At 33.2% G+C, this 22,338-nt stretch overlaps 2 long non-coding RNA genes across 2 annotated transcripts; both read left to right on the forward strand.

Moving 5' to 3' along the window:
- Nucleotides 1-499: 499 nt before the first annotated feature.
- On the forward strand, nucleotides 500-2,332 carry LOC144841088 (uncharacterized). Its single transcript, XR_013611990.1, has 3 exons — nucleotides 500-612; nucleotides 1,385-1,450; nucleotides 2,113-2,332. It is a non-coding gene; the product is annotated as an uncharacterized LOC144841088 (long non-coding RNA).
- A 10,747-nt stretch (nucleotides 2,333-13,079) lies between these two features.
- LOC144841381 (uncharacterized) lies at nucleotides 13,080-20,880 on the forward strand. The gene is made up of 3 exons (XR_013612022.1): nucleotides 13,080-13,218; nucleotides 14,653-14,721; nucleotides 20,447-20,880. It is a non-coding gene; the product is annotated as an uncharacterized LOC144841381 (long non-coding RNA).
- Nucleotides 20,881-22,338: the final 1,458 nt, after the last annotated feature.

Below are 22,338 nucleotides of genomic sequence, written 5' to 3' on the forward strand. Positions count from 1 at the left end.
GTTGCAATTGACATTAATATATAATATTTATTATAGAGTAACATAACGTGCATTCTTTCTGAAGTACTATTAACTCATTGACATTTTTAATTTATCTGATATTGTAGACTTGCAGAAAATAACTTGTTGACGGATATATCAACAGCTTTTAATGACCTTCCTTATCTTCATACGATGTAAGTTACATTAACGTCATTTAACATTGTATTTTCTGTAATAGCATTTATATTACCCAATTAATAGTAGCCTAATATTAAACTAAACTGTAATCGTGTATTCTATCCAATTATTCTCTTATCAAGTCCTAATAACTCTAGGCCCATCCTACAAGAAATCAAGAACAAGGCAAAGAACAATAGGGTTGGTGAAATCTGTCCACAATAGGTTACTTTTCTGTCCATAATAGGTTACTTTCTGTCCACAATAGGGACTAGAGGGCGCTGTTGTTTGTCCATAATAGGTTACTTTCTGTCCACAATAGGGACTAGAGGGCGCTATTGTTTGTCCATAATAGGTGACTTTCATAATTGGCTGTCCAAAATAGGTGACTTTTTGTCCACAATAGGGGATTTTATTGGAGTAGTGCGCCATCCATTGTGTTGTCCATAATAGGTAATTTTTTTGGCGTACTCTCGTACGTACGTACGTACGTAGTTTGTTTCGCGAGTAGAAGTAATACTAATTTGCTTTCTCTTCAGACTTTGAGTTGAGGCTACCGACCTAGGCTAGGCCTAATTAGTATATTATTTAAGTCTCTCTAGCCTAGGGGTCTCTCTAGCCTAGGCCTAGGGCCTAGTCCTGTTAGTTAGACTACCTCTATACTATAGGCCTACTACTACTAGCCTAGGGCTAGGCCTAGCTTAGATACAGCAGCAGGGTACCTCCCTGCTTACAGGAATACAAATGACATGGGCTCCATATTAGGTAGATATGTTTCCTACTACAAACAACTAGGCCTAGCCTCAGTTATCTTGTTTGTTTGTTTTTTTATTATTTATTAATATAATATGAATATATATACAGACTAACATACTATTTTACTCGTAACTATATTGCCTATTCTGCAGGTCACTGGCGGACTAAATGACTAGAGGCCTAGTCACTATTTAATACGGTCTTTTACTACTGCCACCGCTACTATACTTTGAAGACCGAAATCTTCAAATCACAAACATCTAGATTGCTAGATTGAACTATTGAAGTATTAAAATGTTTGTTTTTTTTATTATTTTGTGAATGAACGAGTCTTATCCAGACAGTTCGGACAGTTAATAGGTTGGCAGTATAGTAGAACCAGAGCTAGTGTTACTGTGTTATTAATTATGTGACTGTCATCTATTTAAATCTCACAATTGTTTTCCCATATTTTTTGCGTGTATTACAGATTGTGTACAGTGTATCTTCTGATCAATGTTATAGTACAGTAGCATGGAAATGTCTATTAACTAGGGTAAGTAACAGATAGGCCCAACCTACAATTGAAGAAAAATACTTTACATATAACCCACTACATCTTTTAGGAGATTTTTCTCAAGATACTGTGAAATCCCAAAAAGAAGCCTATTTCAAAACAGTATTTGTTTGCAAAAGTAATCTCGAAAAGGAGGATACAAATGAGACAAACTGAATATTATCAGTACCGTAGTAGAAAAACTTACTGACAATACATTTGAAATGTTCTATTCATTTGCTTTGCTAGGAAAATAAAAGTAGATATTTCTTTGTTTATTTCCATTCATTATAAACATTACAATCACCATACAAAGAATAGATAAATCCACTGACAAATTCATGCAGAAAATATTTCAAAATTTAATTAAATGTTATATTATTAAAGCATTCATTCAATAAAGCCTTTATCTTTAAACATTTAATATAAGTTTTTATATAGTGAGTATGGTAATAATTTACTCTGACAACTGGCATAAACATAAATTTAGTAAAACAATCCTACATATCTTTTTTTTAAATGCAATAAAATATTTAAACATAATTGTGTCCCACCATACAACATGACAATTTGACTCAGCATTACTAAGATTGAAGTTACTTTTATTATACAATACCTAAACATTATTATAGTGTTTAACTATTTCCTTTTTTTTATTATAGGCATACAGATGTTTGATATTCTGCCCATATATCCTGCTGAAATGAAAAGGTACATCATTTCAACATAATATCTTTGATCATATCATCATCGGTCAATACTTATAGTAATAAACATAATAATTATGGTGTATTTTTTTTATCTTTGCTATTTTTTAAATTGTAGTTTAACCATATTTTTACACTTTTAAAATTAATATAATTCAGTATTTTTGAATGTGATTTAGATTATGAATAAATTTAGAATACAGAACAAAATTGTTGATTGTACACTGCGTGTATGTAAACTGGATTTATTGTCGTATTCCTAATGATTCAAAATAATATTTATTTTGCTTCATTATTAAAGATGTATTGTCCCTCAAAAACATGAAAAATTAATTCAATCAGACTTTGAATATGTTATTTTGTAGTTTTAATAAAGTTAATCGAAAAAAAAAACAAAAAAAAAATAATGTTTTCACTTGTAAAATGACAAAATAAATGGTTAAATTCAACCAAAAATCCATTGGCTATCAGCCAATTTGACCATTTTTTGCTTTAAATTACATTTTTTCAGGTAATACATTTTTTTTCAATCTAATTTTTGGTCAATGTGGATAACTATTATGTTACAATAAAATGGAATGGAAAATTTTTTAAGAATTATTTTTTCAGGGGGACAATACATCTTTAAACATTAAAATTGATTCATTTAATTAAACAACAATATAATAAATGGATGAGAACTGCTGCTGTTGATTGACTACTGACTGGGATGATTTGTCATGGATTTTGAAACAAGGGACGACCTAAAATGACGAAATGAAGTGTTGAACTCTGATGTCTTTTGCAATATTAAATTGATAAAGTTGATTTTTATTATTACTGTTAACAAAACAAAAAAAACAAAAAATTAACGGTAAAGAGAAAACATTATCATATATCTATATAACCTATGTGGACTATCATCAGGAATTAAAGGTATAAAGGTATAAAAACGTATTTTACTAAAACAATAGGAAGATTCAAATGTTGTAAGCCTACATATTTACAAAAGGAATGGAAAACCCAAAGATGAAATGAAAAGCTGTTGTCAAGCGTCTTTAACTCCTATAATTTGTAAGATTGTTGAGAAATTGCTTTGATGTATCTAGAATAGTATAATAATATACTAATTACATTTTTTCAGTTTGGAATTAAACAAATGTATAATATTAATATTGAACTTTTACTTTCTAAGGTTTTCATTCATGGGCACAGTTAAAGGCTGTAAACATTTTAATTTTTGTTTTCTTGACTTTTCTTCTGCACTGGACGGTGTCTAATAAAAAGAACTTAATAACTCAGTAGCTGTTGGTGAAAACACCAATGGATTACAGATTTTATTTTAAATAAAGCGCAAGTCAAAGTTGGTGATATTGTAAATAATATTTCTTCTTTTTTAATTTGCTGATGATCACACCTTATCACGTCCTATAAAAATAATGATTGTATAATGCTTCAAATAGATTATGTTTAATTGCTAAATGAGCAAATGTCAACAATCTTAAAACCTTAAATCCTGTACAATGTGCCATAATATTCTCTCAAACTATTTACATACACACTGTAACTTAGTGAACATTGTCTGATTCTTGAGTAATTCCACTTGTCTTTACGTCTTGTTACATGCATTATATAAAATATGTCTTGGTCAAGTTGAACAAAGCTCTATTACTCCTAGTGGTTAGATTGTAGTGTGGGCACCATTTGAGAAATATTATGTTTAGAGAATAAAAAGTATACAAAGGAAAACAACAAGGAGTATACAAAGGAAAACAACAAGGAAAGTGATTTTAGACACACTTGGGACATAGGGCCTACCTTATTTTTATAGTTTGAAAGTGCTAGAAATATTACCTATTGGTTGATTGATCACTTTATTTCAGAATAAAAATTTCATACAACAATTAAAAAAAACCGGAAAATCACACTTTAATAGGATTTTTTCTCTCAAAACCTATTTGAAGACTCTATTGAAGACTTGTTTGAATTACATTTAAACTTTTATTAGGATTTAAGGTGTTGAAGGGTTACTATAGTTTTTTTGGTTTTGTTGGAATTCAAAAGGCAATTCATAATTCTTCCCAGAAAGCGAATTATTATTTACGATACAACTTTCCTACTATTAACTCAGACTTGGAGGCCTATAGGATATAGGCCTAGGGCCTAGGCTAGGCCTAGTTTAGTTAGTACTTGGTTGGCCACTATCTAGCCTATACTAGGGCCAGGCTACTTAATTACTAGTCTACTATGCTATGGAGTTTCCTACACAAGTTACACATTACAAAAATCACCTATTATGGACAACATAATGGATGGCGCACTACTCCAATAAAATCCCCTATTGTGGACAAAAAGTCACCTATTTTGGACAGCCAATTATGAAAGTCACCTATTATGGACAAACAACAGCGCCCTCTAGTCCCTATTGTGGACAGAAAGTAACCTATTATGGACAGAAAAGTAACCTATTGTGGACAGATTTCACCAACCCCGCTCGCAAAGAACGTTTGAAGGTTGAGCAGGCAGCTAATCATTTTTTAATGCGTAGGACCTAGACATAAACAAAACTTATCGACAGAAGGATGGGATTTTGGTTGTCGCACATCTAAAACTCATAGTGTTGACACGTCAAAGGCCAGAATCTCTTGACCTATTACTACATATTACCGACTTTCGTGTAATGTTTCCAGTGAATAAATAAGTTGTAGAAGAATACAATGATGATCTTTCCAGTAAAGGAAATACTGCATCAATGTAAAATAGGATAATCTAGACGTTCTAATCAAAAACTATGTGACATGTCTAGATGCTAGTAGTATTTTCAGTGTTTCCGAGTGTATCGTGTATTACAAATGTTACTTGACCTCTAAACTGAATACAACACAACATGTTTTCCTCCTAATACTAATGCTTTATATCTTGTTTATTTAGACTTGTCAATCACAACAAAATAACTGTGCTAAGAAACACTACGTTTAAAGGTTCTCCATTCTTATCTACGCTGTAAGTTTGTTTCTTTTTTTTGTTTACCATACGTCACACACATTGTATGCATATCATCATCAATCAATCAATAATGTATACTGTAAGTCAAACTGTGTTCCCCTATCTCCTCCTAAACCGCAAGTCCGATAGCAGTGCCGTTCGAACTGGGGCACCTTTTAATTTGCAACTGCAAATCCTCGGCCGTTTCCCCGCTAGCAAAATCGATCGAGCATGCATTATAGTATACAATAACATTAAAGACCGCCACGGACAGCAAGTCATCGTCGATGGAGCATGCAATTGGCGCCATGCTGTGCTAAATTCCTTAATCCATGATAATTTCATATAACATATATCCCGAACCGGATGGAGGTATAGTAATCTCATGTGCCCATAATTATTAAATACATAAGAAAATATAATACATCAATCAAAGTACAATAATATTTAAAAGTGTGAACAGGGAAACAAACTTTATGTCTTCCTTAACTTAAGAATTCTTTAAACCTATTCACTTTATGAATTTCAGTTTCTTTACTAGGGTAGGAGGCGTTAGAGTTCGGGATGACCGAACCGCAATTTGTGCTCACCGGGGTTCAATTTAGATCGAACCCTGGTTACCGACAAGGGCGTATCCCCATACTTCGGTTTGGGTTTGGTTGTTTTTTTCTCCATCAGTTTCTACTGTATGGTCAGCGCCTACAGAGGTTTCACAACATACAACGTTTATATTATAAATCCAGGATATATAATATAACCTGCGTATTTGTTAGACTCTCACAATGACATGCCATATACACATCCATTTCTAGAACATGGTGCACTTCATTTACCATTATGCCCATCCATTAACATGGCAATCATTGAAAAAAGGAAAATAGAACTTATAAATAAAATATTTAGGGTTTAATACTACCACTACTGCTACTACTGTGCATCACCAAGTCATCGTCGTCGTCATCATTATCATTTTAAAGTTACATTCTTGAGGTACAATTTGCGTAAGTGCTCCAGACTATCACTAAACTAATTATTGTATTTTTCAGACATATATCGTATAACCGTATACAAGACATTGAACCCTTTACTTTTACAAACCAGACAAGGTTGTCAGTACTGTAAGTTTTCTGAGTTTTCTAAGTACACTTAATTATTATCACCACATCATTAGGTCTGAACTGAAGATTGTAAACACAATATCGACAAAAATTAATATCTGTCTATGTTTTTGAATTGGATTTATTTATTCGACAACTATTGGAAAATCATGTACAGATTATCATCATACACTCAGTATTCTTTTTTTATGTAAACTTGTTTAAACCCATATAACTGTTCGAGAGATTACAGAAACATTTCTTGTCCGGACGACATTTTAGTCGAACTTAAAGGACAACTTTACCAAGAACCATAGTTTTACAACGTATTAAGGATGTACAGAACAATTTCGAGTTTTACGATATCGTTGCGCGCGCTCGCCGTACAGCCGTCGCCGTAATTACTGTGCCGTCAGGTGTGCTTTGCAAAATCTACCTCTTGAATTTGTTGTTACATACAAGAGATATGTTCCCGTCATTAAAATTGCTAATTTGACCTGAATTAGGTTTAAATTTGCAAAAATATTTAGTCTGTTATTTGAAGAAACACAATATCCAGATAGGCAAAATAAAAAAATTTTAAAATTTGTAAAAAATAAAAATGTGGATTTCTATCTATTGTATGTTACCAACAGTGAAAACTCATCTAACTAACTCAGCACACTTCACCGACGTCACAGTTGGCGGTGAAACTGTATCTGTGGACAGAATCAGAATCAGAACAAGAATAATTGTATTAATCTCCCAAGGAGAAATTCATTAATTTTGCTCAGAGTTAAAACTATTAAAATAGGCCTATGTGTATATATACAAATATCAATATAAGAAGCTTTACATAGAAATGATTATTATAAAAAGTACCATAAAAACAATACATATAAAGAGAAGAGATGTACAAGTAAATATATTTAGAAACACACCCCAATACTAACATTCATAAAATACAATTAAAAAATATCATCATTTTCGTCGTCATTATTGTAATTATTATTACTATCACTATTCTTATATATTTTTATTTCAATGTGTTACTGTGCATTCTCTCATCTCATATAATTCATTATTTAAAAACTTGATGCTCATTGAGACAAATGAATAACGATAACGATTGGTGAGGGAGTATGGCAGTCACATACCACTTCTAGGTATAATAGAACTGATCAGCCTATCATGAAGTAGATGAATATTATCATCTAGGATACACGTGAACAATCTCATCACACGTGTGTGGTGAACAGACTCAACAATTTGCAGACTAAAGCCAATTAAATTACCTACTTTCTTTGTTATATGATCGATCCTCACAATGTCCTCTTTCAACGCGCTACTACCCCACACTGCAATACAATGCGCACATATACCACCACAAATAACGGATTGGTAGAACATAGTATGTATTTCACGTCTGACATGAAAGTCGTACATTTTACGAAGGCAATACAAACGAGTGTTAAGTTTTTTTCATTACAATATCTATGATCCCCATTTAAGTTGATCATCGAAAACGACCCCTAAATATTTATATATGGTTACCCTTTCAACACGAGTATTATTAATTATGACCTCTTCAGTCTCTAATTTATTTTTGCCAAAATCAAGTTAGTTTTGGTAGTATTAAGTTTAAGGTAGTTATCATCACAATACTTAACAAAGTTAACAATTTCAGTCCTATAATGACTGTCGTTATCGTACTTTAGGAGATGGGGTTGTATCGTATTGAATGCTGATGAGAAATCGTAGTACATTATCCTTACGTTGTTACCTTTACAATAATTATCTAAATGTGAATATAATTTATTTAATTTGTATACCAGTGAGTGTTCCGTGCTACATTTGCTGGAATAATTATGCAAATTGTAGGGGGTCAACAAAATACTTAACAAGAGGCCTTAGCCGGTTTATTAGAATTTTCTCACACACTTTCATGGCAATTGACGTAAGCGAAATAGGTCTTAGGTCATTCATGCATTTGATGACTGATTTCTTTGGAATAGGAACTATACAAGAGATTTTCCATATCTTGGGAATAGTTTGGCGACTAAAACAAATATTAAAGATATTCATCAATACGTAATTTAGTTGGTCAGCACATGATTTAGGAGTGCAAGGCAATAATTTATCGGGACCAGCACCCTTACACGAGTTAAGGCGTTTGAAAAGTGTGCAAACTTCGCTCTCATTTGTCGTTACACTATCTAACTGACCTCAAGCATGATTAAGCATCCGTCTGATCATATCCTTGTCCTCTGAGAAGTTGTGTGTATCAAAACGGTTAAAGAATGAATTAATTTTATTAGCATAAGAGCAAGAAACATCCGTAAGCATGCAGTGCTTCTTTTTACTATTAGCGATCCTACTCACAAATCGCATGTCATTCCAAACCTGTTTGATATCGTTATTTATAAGTTTGTGTTCGATTTTTCTTTTGTAGGCTAATTTACCTTTACAAATGAAACGAATTAGTTTTTTCTGAATGTTTTTAAGCTAGGTTTTGTTATTATTGTGTGCCGTTCTCTTCTTTTCTAACACATTTATCACCTCACCGGTAATCCAAGGCTTGCTATTGGCATACGATTTAAAAAAATTGGGTGGGCTAAACATATTTTTACAAAACTCTACATAACCACAAACAGTTTCAGTAACTTCAGATATGTCACCAGAATGATGTAGAAATATATTCCAGTCAGTACAATACAAAGCCCCCATTAGAACATTCATTATTCTCATTAGTCCATTTCTGCACTTTGATTTTCCTAGGTTTCAAGTGGTCTGTTAGGGTCTAAGACTCCTAGGCTTGGTAACTTTAACATTGGTGTAACACTGGTCCAGTATAGCTAGTCCGCGGGAATGACAGTTTACTTATAATATAAAATAATGTACGCTGCTTTTCTTAAGTGTGCAGTGATTAAAGTCACCATTGATAGCGATGAATGCATCCGAAGATTGACTTTTAATATCATGTATTATTTCAATGATTTGCATTATTCCTGTGAGGTAGACCATAACATCAATAACATGGGAAAACTCGTGCGGAATGTAGAAAGGACGAATGCTAACAACGAGAATCTCGGTATTTGTACATTATTTGGGTGAAAGTACTTCTCATTTACATAAAAACAAACACTTCCACCGCCATGTTTTCATCTAGGCGCAGGATTGGTCCATAGCATATATAACAGAAATTCTATAGCATATAGCAGCTATAACTAAATAGCAGTAACTCAATAGCATATAGCTAATAATAGCAGCTATAACTAAATAGCAGTAACTCAATAGCATATAGCTAATGCAGGATTGGTCCATAGCATATATTAGCAGAAATTCTATAGCATATAGCAGCTATAACTAAATAGCAGTAACTCAATAGCATATATCTAATAGTAGTAGCTATAACTAAATAGCAGTAACTCAATAGCATTTAGCTATAACTAAATAGCAACTCAATAGCATATAGCTCAATAGCATATAGCTAATAATAGCAGCTATAACTAAATAGCAGTAACTCAATAGCATATAGCTATAACTAAATAACAATAACTCACTGTGACTGCTATAGCTGCTATAGCTGCTATTGAAATTATTTATAACTCAATAGCATATAGCTATAATTAAATAGCACTAACTCAATAGCATAAGCATAACTAAATAGCAGTAACTCAATAGTATATAGCTCTCAATAGCATATCTATAGCTAGGGTACAGCTATGAGCTCTTATTACACTGTTGAGTGTTACTGCTATAGCTGCTATTGCTGCTATTGAGATTATTTAGATGGTTAGTCATTTTGCTTGTTCACATCTAGAGTGATGTTTTTTTAGGGTATACACGTCAGGCGATTTACATGAGGGTGGTTATTTTTACTTACGTGACCGGAGCCTTTTTCTCACACCTTTAGTTTTCCCTCTTTTCCTCTGTATATGCATGTAAACTTTAGGTAAACCAATCAATACCTGCTTTGGTAGTCGGTTTTGTCGCATAGAACGTAGATCGTCAGGTGAGTATGTTAACCGTTTCATCCCCGAATCCACAAATTGTAATGACGACTGATAATAATGACAAACACAACTACACATACAAGAACAAATCCACAGAAACTATATCAGACTGACTAATGAACGTCCACAGACACCACAGTAAAAAGAAAGAAAATCAAGTTAAAACTGAGCTACGTCGACCACAGTAGCAGCGCCGTGAACACGTCTACTCTCAGTGACGGTCAGTGTATTTTGACATGCCACTTACTTACGCTTTCCACTATGTTTTGACATTTTCCTCTGTCATAGGAAGGATGGTTTGTTTCGTGTTTTTTGTCTGTATGTATCTTGGTCTTCTTACTTTTCTGTTTAAATAATTTAGTTCAATTATTGTTCATGTTATTGTAGTCTTCGTTTTTCAATTAAATAGCTCTGGTAGTGTTTTGATTTGTCGCTTGATATATTACATTCTTTTTCCGTTCATTTGATTTAACTGCTTTCGTGAGATTTTGTATAGGAAAATGCTGCTTTTGTGCACGTTGTATATTATTTTCATACAAATAGTTATTTGTTTTCTTTTATGAATACTTTTCACTTTTCTTTTTTGAATATACCTTGATGGACTTTTTAGATATTTGCATGTTTTCCATGCTTTAGTACCTGTTCTGTTTTCTTTCTCGTTTTTGAGTTACAGGCGTATCCAATACGAAAAGGAACTCCAAGAGCTTTGTGAAAATGCATTTGCATTGCCAGGACATTTTGGCGTCAACTTGTAAGTAAGGATGATACTCTGAAAGTACCATAAATACTATATTGTTATACACCCACATCCAACAAGAATTAGAACAACAAAGGTTGTACCATTCTAGTGAAATGGGATTTCTGTATTTTTTAAATTTTTTAACAGATTTGTTACAGTTAGTCGTCTTTTACAAATTTCAACAGGAACTTTCAAAAATGTTTCAAGCGGAAGCAGCATGTAAGTAAAAGGTTATTTTGATGATGATAACATTGTAGCATATGGATTATTATTACGGCGCAGAATCCACTCAAAGTGTTCCAAAAGTCCAAAACGGGGTGATGTTACAATACAACATTTGGTTTAAGGAAAGGAAACATCCCAAACTAGGCCTATACTAATTTACCGATTAATTCATATTTTGTTTGTAGTTGATGTTATTTCATATTCATTGTCCAAGATTTTTAGATTACAACAATTTACGAAGCATACCTCCAAAAGCTTTTGAAGGCGGTGACATAATGGAAATGTAAGTTTTATATAATACTATAATTCTAAATTATGTGTGAAAAATATAAAATATGTAAACTTATTTTGTCATCTATGGCAAGCCAAGTCCGCCAAAAATCCGTAATAATAATGCATTCATCATCAACCCAAACCATTCAAGTAAAATCAACTTCGTAAACCTAAATCATTCACCGTCTAGCCACACCATTTGTTATCATTTCATTCAATTCATTGTCAAGTAAAATCATTCATTGTCAATTCATGCAATGTTATGTGAAACAATTCATCGTCAAACCAAATCTTTCATCGTGAATTCAAATCGGTCGTCGTCAGTGCAAACGATTCATCGCCAAATCATTCGTCGTGAAGCCAAAACGTTCATCGCGAAACCAAACCCATCATCGTGAATTCAAATAAATCATCGCCAGACCAATCATCGTAAAACCAAACCAATCATCATGAAGCTATCTGTTTCGTCCCAAAGTCGTTCATCGCCAAGTCTTCAAGTTGTTCGTCCCCAAGTTGGTTATCGTCGATATTCATGCACAAATTATAGCACTACGGAATTGGTACCGCATTTACAGAGGTACCAATTATTACTTAGGGCATAAAGTAAGAATAAAGATTGGTTTTACAATGAATTGAATGAAATAATAACAAATCGGTGACGGTGAATAATTTAGTTTTACTTTGATTTTTTACATGAATGGTTTGGGTTGATGATGAATGCATTGTTGTTGAATGGTTTTTACTGAGGAACGTTTGGCGTAATTAGCTTTCCATAGTCATCAAAACTACTGCTGGATTTCGAAAAAGAGGAAAAGTGCATACAACATTATTGTAATGGTTCGTAGTATTCTCATAAACACATTTTTCAGGTCTTTTGAAAGCAACAACATTAGTTTTATACACAAAGATGCGTTTGTTGCATTGGACAGTATCTATAAGCTGTGAGTATTGCATATATAATATAACAAAAAATAATTTTGTAGCTATCCCATTTATTCTATTTAGAGCCAAAAAGTAGATTATTATTTTTATTATTATCTATTAATAATAGATTTATAAAAGAATTTATAATTTCTGATAAATTATGAGTAATATGTTCCATTAAAAGATAATTGATATTTTGAATTTTAAATGTTTTGGTGGAATAGTTAATAATAAATTCCAAGAAGTTATACACAGAATGAAAAAAATGAATGGAAATAAAAGTTGGACAAACAAAATAAAGTTAGTCTTTTCAGCGTAAATAAAAACTTTAATGTAGTAATTTACAGTTTGAATACATGATGTTAGATTTACTTTATCTGATTTATTTTTGTTTTACAAAGATGGCTTTCTTATAACCGACTTACGGAAGTACCAATGTTGTACGATATAGTTTATTATACCATGTAAGTGTTTATCCTCGTTTAAAATGTTTTTCTAATTATTTAGAATGAAACATTGCTTAGAACTGCGATTTTTTTCATGAATGTTTTCTGGTCGGTGTAATGCGCAGTTTGGTATCCACATTTACGAAAACCCATCTTCTATTGTAATTGTGAATTGTGTCAAATGTGAATGAGAATGTCCAGGCTTTTTCTTTCTCCTATACCCCACAACCAATCAATAATTTTACGATTTAAATTTTTTTTAGAGATTTGAGCTGGAACAATCTGACATCATTAGAGGAGCGTAGATTACCTTCAGTTATTATTATAATAATCAACAAAAATAATATTCAGCGTATCACCAAAAGTGTCTTTACCAATATGTCATCTCTTGAAACGTTGTAAGTATGAACTACAAATAGCTACAGAACAAGTAACGTGATAGTGTCCTTATACTTTAATATTTCTTAAAACTGCAAATGAGATTGACTGTTATCTTTATTGATTGTAAGCTAGAGGAAGAACTTACCGTTACTACATCCTTTTACAACATACACATCAGCCTACGTGTACTGATTATAGTTCAGCAGCTAAATGCCTATTTTTTTCCATAACCTTGCAATGTTTTCTATAGTTTTTTTATGGATTTTGATTCTCAATACCATCAGAATGAAGAATTTTTTCACTGGACGGCTGTCAGAATTGAGCAATTTTCGTAATTAGCAAAAACAAAATGGCCCCTATCTTCATACAAACATGCTATAATTCTCTGGATTTACTGGACATATTGAGTTAATTTTGTGTCAAATTGTTTACAATGTATATGTTTATATTAGCTCTAATAGAAATGTGTTTTTAGCAATTTTGACCTTTGACCTATTTCGCCATATCTAATTAAAACTAGGTGCAAATTGTTCCCAAGGTATATATTTATATTCACTTCTAAATGACCAGAAGTGTGGTTATTGACCTTTGACATAAATTAATAAATTTATTCTATATATATTAATAATACAAATAAATATTTGTCGTAGGGATCCAATTTTGGTATCAAATTGTTCGCAATATGTTTATACTTGCCATAGTGCAACATTTCGGGAGGGGATGAGGATGGTGGGTATTGATTGTAACACTTTGGTACTGTATGAAGAGCCCACATCGAAAATAATTATGTACAGGAACCTTCTCCTTATGAGAAACATAACTTTACCAGGTCTTCCCAAAATGAATTTGTATTAACGGATTCTTTCAAAAAAGGAAAGACAATTAATCCATCTAGACCTACAAAACTAAGCCTAATTAAGCTAGGCCTAGAAACGTCTACGAGAGAACTTTTTCTCTTTTTATCATAATAAACCTTAAAACGCACATAAGACAAGAAATGACCTGGTTTAATATATTTAAAGTTTTATATATGCATTATTTTTACAAATCGTCAAAAATTGCATGTCTATTGTCTTTAATGTTTATATTATTATTATTTATGTCCAGCTCCAAAAAAGTTTATTCACTACTTCTCTATAACTACTGAAGGAGGAATATGGTAGACTAAGCCTACAAAGTACAAGTTATTTTTAGACAATCTATTCAGAAGCTTCCTGAAAATATTATTAATTAATAAGGGAGAGTTTATTATATATTATCTTTAGATGGACAACCCGTGCATTTTTTTGTGTTAAAAAATAAATGATATTAAGGAATAACCAATTGTAGTTTAAAGTATTAAAAAAACGTGTCGATCGTCAATTTTGTGCCATTATGGAATGGTTTATCAGTGAATAGATTTGCAGTGCAATATAACAATCTAATCTAAAACTAATGCTGATTATTTGCAGAATGCTTGTAGGCAACAACATCACATTTATTGAAGAAGGATCATTCAGTGGAACTAATCTTCGACATCTGTTAGTACATTTTTATTTCATTTCAATTTTGTTTTCTTCTATTTCAAAATATTTGGTCCATAAGAAATAACATAACGTAACAAAAAAATGTATGAGTGACTAAGTAAACTCTCATCTAAGGACATTGTCAAGTAACGTTAATACATTTTCACTTTCATTAAATTTACTCATCAGACCATTTAGGCCTAAAACCTTAAAACACGCTCTTTCACTATATTATTTAACATAAACTAGGTCAACAGGATAACTTTGAAGTAACGTCAATTTTTCTAAATGTTTAAAGTAGACAGTAGCGGAAGTACGTACCTTGTGTGTTTACCAGCAGAAAAAGTAGACTATGATCATTTTGCCGATTGTTAGCACGCTATGGAAGTGTCATTTCTGGCCTACTATAGGTGCCATTTATCATTTTATATGCGAGAGTACCATTTCCGACAATGTGACCAATGGGCCAGATGTGTACACTGGACCTACGGTTTATAGTCCTTGTCCGAGAAGACTTGTTCTACCACCAGAACCATGGAGCTAGTGAGCCTCGAACTCTTGCCGATGTTATGGCTACGTATTACGGTTCCTCTGTCTTAACTGCTCGGTCATTCACCCGCAAATTACAAATAACAACCTTGAAATATCCCCCGTCTGATGTTAACTTTTCCAAGATTATCTCCACATGATGTTAGCTCTGTTCATCAATTTATTTTTGTAATTTCTATGAATTTCCTAATGTTTTTAGATATTTGTGTCAGCTCTAAACATTCTTCTAAAATCCACGAATGCGGAATCAGGTCGTATGCCTTGCCACGGCTAGATTTGTATACATTTGTTTTCACAATCTTCTAAGATAATTTTGTCAATGAGTACATTCTAGATACCCATACTCTCAGCTATAATACCATTAAATAATTTCCACATCAGCAGCAAGCAAGACATGGGGCTGTAATTTTCACTGCACTTCCCTTTGAGTGATCTTTCTGACACAAACCCGTTATTCATCCACTTTTGGTACTGGTGTCTTATTATTAATCGCAATTCTACCATCCGGGCCTGGGGCCTTCCAGTTTGGTATCTTTTTACATTGTTGTCTTATCATGTTTTCTATGATTCTTATGTTATGTTTTTACACTCTTGTCATTTCGCGTCTGTATTATAATGTTTTTCATTACCCCTATATCCTTCCAAAATGTCGTACTTTGCTGGGCTTAGGGTTTTATTTGTTCTTTTCGTTTTCTTTTCTTTTTTGAAAGAGTCCAAAGTCCACAGTTATATAGGAATATGCTGATCACATATGTATTGAAGAAGTGCAGTTTAAGTTTGAGTGAGGTCTTCTTATGGTCGAGTACATTATGTCGTGATTTTTTATGTCATTCCTTCTTTCACATTTACTGCCTAATTACTTGGAGTTCTTCCATTTCTCGTCTTCTTTTTATTGTATTGAATCTCCATTATTACTCCTTTCTGTCTTCTTATCAAACGTTGGGTTATCTCCATCTATCTTGCAGTTGGTCGTCGATGTTTCTTTCAAACCGTAAATAAAGGTGCAAATATAAAAATTGCTATTCTGAATGGGAAGTGATAACTGGTGTTCCTCAAGGAACAGACTTGTATATTCCAACAAAAGGATATGTGAAATTGTTGGAACATCTTCCTTGAGGGACTGCATATACAGTCAGTATATCCGATACGTTGGTCATATCTGTAGAGGACCGAATACATCAATTACAAAAAAAGATGCTGTTTGCTGTTCCAACAAGACGGTACTATCGTGATTCGCGGATTAAAATCTCTCGTATTTTAAGTATGGAAATCAGGGAAGCTAAAGCCATTACACAATCGAAGAAAATTCTTAACGAACACCTTAGTAGGCTATTTAGTGCTGAATAGGTTTTCGACTCCAGTTTTACGACGTAGAAGAGGATGAACCCATATGTATGTATGTATGTATGTATGTATTCTTGCCCCGATTATTTTCCTTAGCATTTAATTCCGCCCTTAATGATGATCCTGTTGTTGGGGATGTTCATGTCTGGAAGTACGTTGATGACTTGACACTTGGAGAAAGTAGATTGGTGAGAAATCAAAGTTTCCTTCAAGCTAACCTTGATTTCCTATTCACTTGGGCTGAGAATAACCAACTTAAACTAAACCCCTCCAAGTGTCAGGACATGCATGTTACTTTTTGTCGCAATGACGTTCCAGACATGAACATCCACATAAGTATCAACTTTTTGGAGTTGTTTTAAGTTGTGATCTTAAATGGCATAGCCATGTTGATCTTATGATAAAGAAAGTAAATAAGAAATTGTTTATGTTAAAAAAGCTAAAAGAGGCTAACTTTGATTTTAACGAACTGATTTCTGTGTACCTAGGTTATATTGGTCTCATTCTTGAATATTCGATCCTATTGTTGTCAGGAGGTCTCACTCTTCAACAAGTTAACTCTCTGGAAAGGGTGCAAAAACGTGTATGTCGAACCATCCTTGGTAAAGATTATGTTTCTTACCAGGATGTTTCCCCATCCAGAAAATAGTACTTCCGTCTTCAGACACACAAATCATTGGCTGCAAGAACGTACCTATAAAACCAAATAAAAACTTATATTTAATAAAAATTGGATGTTTTCTTATCCTGTTAATCAATCATACGCAATGTAAAAGAGCGAATACATCATTTCATCAGTTGACATAAGGTCAATTTCATCAGTTGACATAAGGTCAAAAGTCAACATTTTAATACACGTATTAGTTAACAAATAAATGCAAAGTTGTCCAAACTATGATATTGATGGTTTTTATGTTTTATCATTCTGTTAAGACATCTATCAATCATACACAATCAAAAGAGCACATTTATCATTACACAAGTTGACATAGGTCAAAGGTCAACATTTGAACAAGTGATATACTAAATAATGCAAAGTTATTCAAACTATGAGATCGATGTTCATAAATGTAATAACGTTATTTGATCAGTGAAGTTATGGTATTTTTATATTTTTTCTAGTGCGCATTATTTTAAATGTATTAAAATAATACTGTAAAATAAATAATAAAATTATTAATATTATTAATATTATGACGGTTTAAATGTTATGATGTTAAAATGTTACGCTGACCTTCAATGATTTGCCACTATACAGTTGCATTTATTAGAGCTACAATATTCGTTTTTGGAAAATAAACTACTATTCATCAGAACCAGAGAATACCAATATGTCCACAGGATAGGACATAGGCAGATCCAGGTGGCCAAACTCAATCCACAACTCAATACACAGACAGACCACAATTTTTATATAGCCACAGATAGTTTGGCCCATACAGGAAAGAGTTTCCGGTACACAAAAGATTCTAAAATAACCCATATGGATTTGCCCGAATGAACCCTCTAAGGACCCTTTTGGGATCTATATGCGGTGTGCTACACAAGGCCCTGTATTAGAAATTAATATGGGGTAAATAGTTCATAGATGAACTATGAAATAAAACTAAAATGTTCACCCTCAATCTTTAAATAACATTTATGGATTTGCCCAAATGAACCCAAGGGCCGATCCTTCATGGACCTTTCGGGGTTCTCTATGTGGGTCTACAAGAGACCCTATATTGGAAATAATGTATGTGTGGTGAAAATGTGGGTTCATAGAGATATAATAAATATCCCTGTGCACCCTCGATCATCCATAAGGAACATTTTATGGATTTGCCCAAATTAACCCAAGGGCCGGTCGTCCTCCATGGATGGACATTAAGCCCCATAATGGAAATATAAGGGGTGACACTGTGATTTCATATAGACAGGCGCGGCCCATGGAATAAAGCTGCCTGTGCACTCTCGATCCTTAAGGAACACTTATGGATTTGCCCAAATTAACCCAAGGGCCGGTCCTCCATGGATGGACATTAAGTCCCATAATGGAAATATAATGGGTGACACTGTGGGTTCATATAGACAGGCGGGGCCCATGGAATAAAGCTGCCTGTGCACTCTCGATCCTTAAGGAACACTTATGGATTTGCCAAAATTAACCCCTCAAAGGTCGGTCCTCCATGGATGGACATTAAGCCCCATAATGGAAATATAAGGGGTGACAATGTGGGTTTATATAGACAGGCACATGGAATAAAGCTGCCTGTGCACTCTCGATCCTTAAGGAACCGATTTGGATTTTGCCTAAAATGAAACAACAGCAGGTCATCTATTTAGACCCTTCTGTGTTTCTCTACTGTATGTTCAGTTCTACATTTGGCCCCTGTATCGGATCAATGCATTTGGCAACATAAGTTACTGTGTAAGAAATATATCAGGTAACTAAAACTGTAGGTTCCAATATTAAGCCATGGGAAAAGCCTGTCTGTGCACCCTCAATCCTTTTAAAAGGAACCCATATGGATTTGCCAAAATGAACCAAGGGTAACTTCTGAATTCTCTATGAACCGTACATTCCGTTTATTGAAGATACATGGATACCTGATTGAAATTGCTCAAATGTTTCTGAAAGACATTGTACTGTATAGTAGTAGTATTCCCCGATAGGCTCTTATGTACAGGATTTCAAAGCAATAATCACACTTGTATTTTTCAAGCAGTATAATCTATTAGATTGAATAAAAATATCTATTATAAACAATTTGCCGTTAGAAATCTCTATGCCATGTCGTTATTTAGATGAGAAAAACAGGTCAAAGGTTAAAATAACAGAACAATAGTGTTTCAGTCACTTTTTGAAAAAATGTTGCATTATGGCAAGTATAAACATATATATTGTGAACAATTTGATACCAGAATTGGCTCCTTACGACAAATATTTATTAATTTATGTTTTTATAACCTTATTCAATTATGTCAAAGGTTAATAACCACACTTCCGGTCATTTTTCAAGCAATATCATCTGTTACACTGAATATAAATGTATATCTTGGGAACAATTTGCTCCTATTTTTAATTCTCTCCGACCTGCCGTTACTTAGATATAGCAAAAAGAGGTCAAAAGTCAAAATTGCTAAAAATGGGGTTTCCGGTCAATTTTACAAAGAAAGTTCTGTTAGAGCTAATATATACATATACATTGTGAACAATTTGACACCAAAATTATCTCACTAGGTCCAGAATTTCCAGAGATATAGCATGTTTTTATATTGGTCAATTTTGAACTTTGACCCCTTATATCTCAAAAACGCTTCCTATCCTGATCGATTACCTTCCATCTACGGAAAATTCTGGTCTAGAAAAGTTGGATGGCAATTTGTCGCCTTTCGGGTGGTGATATCCCCCCTCCTGCCACCGGACTAGTATTACATAATAAACAGATGCTTTCCAGGTGAAATACCATCATGTGATGAGAGCGCGTCTTTTTCATTTCATTTATTCATAATCTGCGGAGTAAAACTGAATTGCGATTGATTTTTACATAATAGTATTTGTGTAAATATATAAATCACATAAACCACATAAAAAAGACACAAACAAAATACGAAAAATAAAGCAGGTCTGTCATACAAGGGCAATGCATAAAACATATGGTAAAACAGTAAGATAAAATTATTAGTTAGGAGTACAATTGTTAATTATTTATACGTAATGCTATTTTCTATAGACTTGATATTCCGAAATAAAATAATAATGATGACTGAATTAATAACATTAATTGATGTGCTGTTCAGAGTCCGACATCACTCTGCACTAATTTCTTTTAAATCAATCAACAAAATAATGTGATTTTTTTAGGTGTTTGAATGATTTTTAGAAGAATCTGTGACTGAAAATGTTAGACAAAATGGATGCTTAACTGTTTTAGGCTAAATAGGTTGGGTTTCAGGAATGTTAGCACCGCAACCGATTAATACAAATCCGCTGTTAGATGATGAAAAGTACTCATAGGCTAGGCAATTTTTTACGTAAAAGCTAACCTCCGTCTCCTTTCTATACACTACAATGAATTGTTTTACATTTTTGTTGAAATTGGTCATTTAGTTTCATTTTTCCCATTGATATAAACAGGCGTCTCAATACAAGTTTTTCTTTTTAATTTATATTTTTCTCCGACATACGTTTCCTTGCTGGATGGTAAAACTTCCACAACGAAGAGCATTAAGGAACCGCTTTTGCAACATGACAAAAACATGTATTGGTTGTACTGTAGGCCTACTGTATAAGTTTAGATTATTTTCTATATTGTCATAATGATTGAGAGGTAATGGTAATAATAACTCATTGATAATAACTGTATATTGAAATACAATCTTCAACAGAGGAATGCGAAAATGATACGAAAAAATTGCAAAGGTACCACCCTTTTCGGAAGTAATTCCCAACTTGATACTTTTTTGACTACATAAATCACTTTCATGTATTTCCTGTGGACGAAAGGTATTGATAGTTATCTTCGTTACGTGTTTAGAAGATAATTAATATCTCATCGTAGTTGTAATACACGGCTTAGTATGCCGTGCGTTGTTACGCAAATGAGACTGTGCCACGTATTTGGCAACTGGCATGTGTGGTCACACTGTCCAAGATTAAACATGATAAATATTTAAAACAAATAGTTTGTTTTCGTTTGTTGTTGGAGACTGAGATGAGATCAGTATAGTTCTCATGTACACATATTATGGCCCTGCGTACATCTGAAAGCTCCATCCATCTGTCGGCACTTACTAGAGGATACAAAGCGGGTGTACTCTGCATTATCCTCCTCTACCATCCCGTATCATAATATCCCAATTATTGGCCACATAAATAATATAATGTCATTACACCTTTATAATTTATCATGTGTATGACAGAAAAAAAAATAACAATTGCATAAATTCAACTTCAACTTCATTCAAGCACTTCAAATACAAACAGTATACTGTTGATTTTTTGTTCTGCAGATTTCTTTATGGTAATGGAATTAGAAAAATTACGCATGATGTATTTTACACCAAGGGCACAACACTAGAATACATGTGAGGTTTTTGTTTGTCAATTATAAATCAAAACAAAAATGAAACAAATAATTAGTATTATTAAATAATATTTGTCTAGATTTATTAATTTTTACGAACCAAATTATATCCTGTTAATTGTCGTAATTTAACAGTAAGCATGTGAAGTGGTTTTTTTTAAAGATATATATTTGACAACGACTTAGAACAGATTGAGGATAATGCTTTAAAACATATGACAGACAACGGAACAATGTATGTATTTAAAAATACATTTATTTGAGTATACAGACAGCATATTCTCTCTTTTTCTCTATCTCTCCCCCAATCTTTCTCTCTTTTCTCTTTCCTCCTTCCTTACTTCCCTCTTTCTCTCTTTCTATCTATCTCTCTCTCTCCCCTCTCTTTCTCGCTTTCTCTCTCCCCTCTCCCTCTCTCTTTCTCTCTTTTCTCCTCCCTTCTTCTTACTTCTCTCTTTCTTTCTCTTTTTCTTTCTCCCCCTCCCTTTCTCTCTCTCCCTCTCTTTCTCTCTTTCTCTCTCCCGTCTCTTTCAATCTTTCTCTCTTTCCTCTATCATCCTTCATTCTTTTTCCTTCCCCATTTCTCTTTTTCTCTCTCTTCCCTCTCGTTCTCTCTCCTCCTCTCTTTCAATCTTCCTCTCTTTCTCTCTCCCCCTCTCTTTCAATATTC

Source organism: Antedon bifida, chromosome 4, assembly GCF_963402885.1.
Source record: "Antedon bifida chromosome 4, ecAntBifi1.1, whole genome shotgun sequence".
In the NCBI taxonomy this organism is placed as follows: domain Eukaryota; kingdom Metazoa; phylum Echinodermata; class Crinoidea; order Comatulida; family Antedonidae; genus Antedon; species Antedon bifida.